Here is a 7,631-nt window from a genome sequence, read left to right as displayed (position 1 = left end):
GAGAAAGAAGGAGAAGAAGTGGCAGGCAGGTTGAAGCCCAGCACGAAAACTCACTCCTAAACCGTCTAAGGACGCGCGGATTCGGGGACCGAGCAACCGAGCGACAAATTCGTCTCCTCGGGATCTTTAGGCCCCCCTTTAGGCCCCCCTTTAGGTCCCCCTCTAGGGCCCCTTTAGAACCCCTGGCGTTCGCGATAGATGGCTAGCGTCGCCGAGCGTCGCCGAGCGTCGCCGTGCGTCGTCGTCCTTCCCGAATGTGCGGTCCTTCACGAAAGCCCGACGCGCATTCGCGAGAGTGCGAAACCAGTTTTCGGAGCCTCTCGGCAAGGGCCCCTCCCCCCCTCCCCCCTTTCTTGGGTCCCCCGAGAGACAAGCTGAGGCCGCGAATGCGAGCGCGAGAGCGAAATAGTCAGGGTCGCTCGCGAAAGCGATTCACAAGAGATTCACTTTCGGCTGTCCTACTTTTTAGATCCTGCCGCTCTATCTAGATGCACCGGAGTAGTGCGACTTTTTATCTCGGCCAGATGCAGACTCTTCCATTGGCCATTGTTCATCTATCGTTCGATAAAGCGTTCACTAATTCTTCGACACGACATAATTGCTAGGGCAAATATCTCTCTGGTAGCGCAAAGATTCCGCCATGCTCGCCCTAATAATCATGAAATATTAAACAAGGGCAAATTATGCTTACAAACGCCGCTTACAGCATAATTTGATCCTGTTTGATATTTTACAGACAACGAGGACGAACCGACGTGGGGGGATTTACAGCGTGGGGGTGAAAACGAAACGCATCCCGGACTGTAAAGTAACACAAAACGGAACGCACCCCTACTAGATCCGCCACAAAGTGCAAAAGGAAGTAGGCGATTGACCGTTTCGTATATACGTGTACACGGAAATATCTGGGAAACGTGAAAAACTATATACTAGAGCAAATTACACGGGAACGTTGACCTCGTCACTGACTCACTGAGTCGAGTCGCGCTGCTGCTATTTTTATCGTTTACTTTCCTTTTAATCTCCCCGCAGCTTGTCGGTATTACCGTCGTAGTTCGAAGTTACTCCGAGTTATTGTGAGTTTTCGGAAAAAGAGACAAGCACGTCCCAACGACGGCGATACGAGGGCGATCAGACACAGGACGGCGAGGCAGGAAGTTAACTGTAGACGATGACTAAGTGCGAACAGGATTCCACGTACGTGCCGGAAACCGCCAGTTGTCCACGCAAAAGCGCACCTATACGTAAGCGGGGAGGGGGGGGGATTGATAAGAAGAGATCGAGATAAGATCGGCCCTCGCTAATCTTGCTCGGAGGCCATGTGGCCTACACACGGTAACAGAACGAGGGTAATCCCGTTTCTCATTCGTGCGAGCTCGAAAGATTACACCGCTTAGCGGTAAACGCGGCCTTCTCCAAGTCCACGCTAAATACAGAGGTCTCGGAATCCTCGAATATTTTTCTTCTCCCGAGGCGTCTCCTCTCTCTGTAGAGAAGTCTGTTTTTTTTTTCTCTCTTGGCGGAGACACTACCATTTATCGCGATTTGGTGGCATACAGTATACATAATAGCTCCAAAAGATATGCTACAAAATGATAAATATAAGGTTGTGAAATGTGAGGCTGTGAAAATTAAGTAAATTATGAATAGTTTCTATTATGTATACTGAGAAAGGTTGACTAAATTTTGAAAAATACTTATTTAGTACTAACTTATAGTAAATAAATATATACTCGATAAAAAAATGATACTTAAATTCAATTAATGATTCATGTACAAATAAATATATGTTTACATCTAGTAAATATTTAGTTAGTACTACTATTGAAAGAAAATTTAGTAAATTCTTTTCAGTATAGAGAGAGAAATTTTTTGGTAAAGAATAGATAAATATATAATTGGATCAGCATATGTTTTGTAACAGAATAAGAAAGACGATTAAATTAAAACAAGTTCAATTTGCTTATTATATAAAGTCGCTTCTTCGATATAAATTTATAATATTCTTAAAAAAAAAAACAAATTGTTTTGAGGACTGCATGATAATTAGTTTTTTTGTGATAAATATATTTTAAAACTACTATCAAGAAGTTTTCTGTGTCAAAAGTACCAATCGTTATTTAAAAAAAAAAGTAAGCTAACAATAAATTACATTTCTTGTTCAGCAGTATTTTCTGTATATATGTGTGTGTGTGTGTGTGTGTGTGTATTGTTTGTACATTCCACATATAAACTTGTACAGTTGTTACCTTTACAAGTTGATATCACTATATAGATACCACTATATTTTTCTCCAAGTGTACAATCTATCTGCTTCAGTTCTTTATCTTTACTCCGCGATATCGTGCATCGTTTCTCGCTGCGATAATTACTATCATCAATATTTTCCTATGCCGTTACTCTCCCTATTATTATTCCCCGGCGATCTCATCATCACTGTTATTGTACTTGGCGTTCTTAACAATTGTTATCGCGTCGAAGACCCGTTACCGCGTACAGATAGAAGAGTAAAAGCACTCTTTCCAGAATTTATACAATTTCGGGCGTGACGAGGCGAGAGAGAGAGAATCTCTTTATCTCCGAGCGGGGCGGCGAGTTGTCGGGCCGCGATAAGAAACTCGCACGAAAACCTCCGGTCGGAAGAACCGTGCGAGCGTGCGTACACACGAGAGAAGGACCGACCGTCCGTTGGCAGAGGGTCAACGAACCGGCTCTCGCTCTCCTCTCTAGTACCTGTATCATCCTCATCTCTCCACCTCGGGCGGAACGCGCGCGAGCCTAACCGCTAGCGAGAACGAGTGCGAACGCATCTTCGTCCTTCATCCCCCCTCCCCCTCCCCACCCTCCCCATCCTCCTCCTCCTCCTTCTCCTCCCCGCGAAACTAGTCTTACGCGCAAATTATTCCCGCGGGATTCCGCTCGAGCACTCGCACGAGATCGAACCTACGAGGTTCCATTTTAATTTCCAACTCTTCACTCAGATCGGAAGTTTACAAGAAAGAATCAGCGACGCGAATTCTCACGAAGAGGAGTCTCGGCTTTGTTTTTTCAACATAAATTTCTTTACAACGTAATAATGTATTAACCCTTATTACTCGCATGATTTTTTTTGTCACGTTAATTATTCGTTAATTACGTAGGATTATGAATGATCTGAACTCGCAAAGAAAAGAGCGCACTGTATAATTTTTTGTATAATCCAATTGTAGATTAGAACAAAGTTTCTAAAATATAATTTCTTTATTGGCAATTCTTATCAATATAATTTTATAAACATAAACTTTTAATTAACGAATTTGATAATTTAACAAAATTAGTTTCAGATTCGAAAATATCTAACTGAATTTTTTAATACACTGTACTTTATATATGTATATATAATAATGCACTTTAGCAAAAATAGCAAAAACTGTTCCTTTCGTACATTTGGCAATTTTATAAAACTGGACACTTAATTCATGCTGCGAGTAACGAAGGGTTAATCACAATTTTTCATCTCGTACAAATAATTATTAAACAAAAGTATTCAAATAGAAACGAAATCCCCGAAACGAAGGGTAAAGTATAAACGATGATCTGTATTAAAATTTTATCACTAGGTATTTAACACTTCCCACGTTCCACTATTGTTACACAATCCAATAAATTCTTACATTTCTCATACGAAAGCAGCTCCTTTAGGAGGCCTCGCGCATAAAATACAGGAGAAAGGGAGAGTGCGAATACCATGTGACGTAATTTCACACTTTTGCACAGTTAAATCGCGAACGTTTAACGCAACTCGAAAGAGCGGCAATGGGAAATGAGAGAGAATCGATATAAATGCCAGAGTTACAAAGCTCGAGAGTCATCGAGGTTAAGCGACCCGTCATTCCTGACGCGGTTAGCATGCGCGCTGCAGCGCGTTATTCGCCCTAACAATTCGCGCGTTCTTAATCAACTAGAGATATCAATTCGCGCGTGTATCACGCGTGTCAGCTGATCGGCTCTCGCGTGCGCCGGCCGGCCGGCCGGCCGGTCTCTTCGGCTGCTCGCCAATTGCCGATTGCGATCGCGGCATAACGCAATCGTGCATAATCGCCGATTAATAACTGTCATTACGACCGACGAGGAATGCAAATACGAAGCGAGCAAGCCGCTTATTTTGTTCGTCGCGCGCGCTTTTCCATGAGAAAGCTATAATATGCGGTATGGCGATACCATAATTATAATCGAATCACGATTTGGGACAAGCTACGTCCGTCGTTTTAAATTATAAAATTAAAAATTAATATTGACCCCGTTAAATTGTTTCATATGTGTGTAACATGTCATTTTTATATGGTAAGTACCAGCTATAAATTTCGAGTTTCACTTTCAGCACAGACAATACATTTGAGCCTTAAATGTAAAATCAGCTTTGAAATCCGACGTGTAACCCGATTAATGAGTTCCCTTTTGAAAAACCAATTGCGATTCGATTCCGATCTCTTCCTTTTTTTTCAAATATTTAAACGTTTAAATGCTCATCCAGTTAAACGAGATGCCAAATATATGTAATGAAAAAGAAATAAATCAGTTGGACGATTGTTAACGCAATCGACAATATCAAAAATAATAGAATTAAAGAACAATTGTGTCCGTAGATGAAATAATCGCGTAATAAAGTGGTAAAACAAATTCGTTTCTCCTCAATTCCCATCAATTAAGACTCGCTACGTATTCAATATAGCGCGATGCAACGTGCTTGTTTTTCAGAGATTTTCAATAGTACTATATACATTGCGAATTCCTGTATTTGAAAGCTGCTGTCTACTTCCTTTTACCGATATAATTTTATTTGTCTTTTTCTCTATCAATTTTGTTCATATTTTATATAAGATACCTTTATATAAAATATAAAATATCCACAAACGGTTTTCCCACGAATTTCAATAAAATCTAAATAGAGTCACGAGTGATGCCCGGTATTTGCCGGATTATATCTTCTAATGCAGGATATCTCTGAAATGCATGTTCTATCCTTTCGAACTCGACTATTAATAATTTTAATCTTATTCTCTTTCTTTTTCACACACACTTTTCTCTCTTCGATTCCGTCGCACGCGCCTACGTACGTGAACGATTCATCGATCTCGGGAGCACATCGGCGTGCACCGAGCTTTGACCGAGAAACAACCGGGGGCCAGTGATCTTCAACTCGTTCAACAACACTCTGCGAGGTGGCATTGCCTGAATGCCATGGTCAGCGACCGTGAGGGATCGAGAATTTAAATTCTGCGCCGACTCCCATCGGCCCACCGTCTTCCTATCTCGCGGATCCTGCAGCACAATCTTGCTCGCGTGCAAAGAAAGAAAAAGAGAAGTGAAAAAACCAGACACAAACTCGAGATCGAAAACCGCACGAGAGAAATTTTTATCGAGACACTGCAGCGCTTTTGTGCAGATAGGTGTGAGCAGTTTATTCCCCTTGATTAACGTCATTAATATCTCTTTAGTAATTTTTTTATGTACTGAGCAAAATGTAATTAAACGCAGCGAGTTAATTAAACAGAAACTAAATGCTACCTTGGATAGAAAGAGATATGTTAAAGATGTAGGCAAAACGTAGCCCTATCGTTATATGTATATATATATAACTTTTTTTAGCCTTCTTGAATTGTTACACTGTCAGCTTTTGAATTATATTAAAAATAGGAAACGTAAAAGTCGGTTGCGAAAGACTAAATTTTCTTTTTAAATGCGTCAGCTGACGGCTGCGACAGTCTTCGACCTTTTCGTATTATCATTGAGAATCCGTGACACTTACTTGTTGCATTTATCCGAACTCGAGCCATGGTAATTAACGACACCGTTAAATATCGCTTCCACCTCCGATTTCCGCCACCGCCTTTCGGTAGAAAGGTCAGTGATACATTTTTATCAACAACTTACGACATTTTGAAATATCTCTCTCTCTCTCTCTCTCTCTCTCCAAGTATTAATTTACATCCCAATTCATCAGTTAAACTTTAATTATTCACGAAGATGATTTTGTGAAAACCGTAACGGGTTTGGAAGAAATATATCTACTTGTTTATTTTTTAAGAGCAGCGCTAATTCGAGCTCATTACCCTTTGAACATTTATATTGAAATTTTAATTTAATTCTCTGAGCCAATTAGATTTTATTATTATTATTATTTATTACACAGGTTGCTCACTTAAAAAAAAAATTTTTTTTTTTTTTAAGATAGAATTTCTAAGTATATTCTTTCCATTTACGACTCGCGTGAGAAATACTCCGTGTTCAAATGATCGCGATAACGGTAAAAGGATTTAACGGATCTAAAACACAAATGCCAAGGTTTAGAGTCGCGTTTCGATCCGCGGCTTTGGTGCTTCGGCTTTTATTCGCTATTTAGAGCAAGGCCTCATCAAGGCCATGAGAGAGCATAATGGCCGGAAGTGCGGCTTCCACGCGAAAACGTCATGTGCATTGCACTCGCCTCCTTCATTGCGATTACGAGTTCGCATGATCCACTCTTTTTATTAAGAGAAAACTATTTTTTTGATACGAAATATATGTCCCAAAAAATTGTTTAATATAAAGTATTGTAAATTTTAAGTATTAAAAATTATTAAAAAATATATAGGTAGGTACTACAGAAGTGACATAACTAAAGAAAAATTCAATTTCTCAGAAAATAGGAGAAATTATTTTTTCACTTGACAGAAAATGATTGACTAATTAAAAAATATCGACATAAAGAATATATTCTTAATACAGATTTTGTCAATTTCATCTCATATTATTTGAAAATACCAATATTTTGTTGTAACAGTTTTCACAATTTTCTTTTTATTATTCTTTTGGAATTACAATTTTTTGATAATTTTCTAATGAAATAAAATTCATATCTTTTACGACTGATAAGACAATGTTTACTTAATTCATTCATGAAATTAACTCGAAAATCACGTTTTGTGTCCGTTTATTTTTTAAATAAAGGAGCGATATATACTAATATTCGATGCTGGAATATCAAAATTCAATTTAGGTCAAAAGTTTAAGTTGAATGTCGAAATGCAATGAATGGCAATAATAAAATGCTCAATTTTTCGGGCATTCAGCTCGCAATTGTAAATTTAGTAAAATAACAATGATAACACGTGGCGTAATTTGGATTTTTGCGTTTGTCGAACAAGCACGTGTCATTTTCGTTTATCGAAACGCGAACCCGCTCGTAGGTGTGTGCGTAACACTCGTGTGAAATGTATCGAAAAAACATTGTATCCCGAGGTCATTAAATCCCCTCGCCGCGCGTCACAGAAAAGAGTATCACTTTCGTTTTCGCGCTAACCTGACATAGCTCCGATGTGATGTATAAGTCTATCGTGTGCTCTTAAAAGTAGAAAACGATGGGAAACAACGACGATGAAACAGGTAGATATTTCGGCACCAGGGCTCGCCGTAACGGTGAACGAATGGAACGGGCTCGAACGCGAGCCCTCCGTAGAGTTGCGCCCTGCGCGCATGCCGCTTGCACGGCAAAAGGGTCAAAGGACGAACGGCGAGCCGAGGGCGGTACACGAAAGCGTCGTCCCCGAGGCATCGATCGGAGCACTGGCCAAAAATTCGCGCGTTCCGCATCAATTCGATAAACGGAAAGT

At 40.0% G+C, this 7,631-nt stretch overlaps 1 protein-coding gene across 4 annotated transcripts in view; it reads right to left on the bottom strand.

Moving 5' to 3' along the window:
* LOC108749806 (histone demethylase UTY) overlaps window positions 1-7,631 on the bottom strand; it is a 110,332-nt gene that overhangs the window by 75,408 nt on the left and 27,293 nt on the right. The gene's annotated exons all lie outside the window — the stretch shown is intronic.

Source organism: Trachymyrmex septentrionalis, unplaced genomic scaffold (genome assembly GCF_001594115.1).
Source record: "Trachymyrmex septentrionalis isolate Tsep2-gDNA-1 unplaced genomic scaffold, Tsep1.0 scaffold318, whole genome shotgun sequence".
NCBI classification, from domain to species: domain Eukaryota; kingdom Metazoa; phylum Arthropoda; class Insecta; order Hymenoptera; family Formicidae; genus Trachymyrmex; species Trachymyrmex septentrionalis.
The sequence above is the reverse complement of the archived record's forward strand: the minus strand, read 5'-3'. Positions and strand labels throughout refer to the sequence as shown.